We start from the raw sequence: 475 nt of genomic DNA, 5'->3' as shown, positions 1-475 counted from the left end.
GGGGAACGTCTCCGGTTACGTATGTAACCCTTGTTCCCCGAGAAGGGGAACGAGACACTGCATCGGTGACGACACTATGGGAACGCCTCTGGGCGTGGCAGGGCTGAACTATGAATGAAACTACTCCAATCCTATTAGTGTTACTAGAACGGTAGTGTGTGATGGCGTAACCGGAGGGGTATATAAGCACGCCAGCACACAGGACACATTAGCCCTTTCTATGAAGCAAGGCACTCCAGGCGGGGTGAGGTGTGGCGGACCGACACAGTGTCTCGTTCCCCTTCTCGGGGAACAAGGGTTACATACATAACCCGAGACGTTCCCCTTCTGCCCCCCAGCGTGCAGAACCTGACGGCACGACTAGGAGGAGAGTGCAAGGGTGCCGGGTGCAGAAGGAAGGTCCAGACTGTAAAACCGGATAAAAGTGTGAGGGGTGGCCCAGCCAGCCACGTCACACAAATCCTGGAGTGACGCC

Source organism: Micropterus dolomieu, linkage group LG07 (assembly GCF_021292245.1).
Source record: "Micropterus dolomieu isolate WLL.071019.BEF.003 ecotype Adirondacks linkage group LG07, ASM2129224v1, whole genome shotgun sequence".
Taxonomy (NCBI): domain Eukaryota; kingdom Metazoa; phylum Chordata; class Actinopteri; order Centrarchiformes; family Centrarchidae; genus Micropterus; species Micropterus dolomieu.
This window is presented reverse-complemented; position numbering follows the sequence as displayed.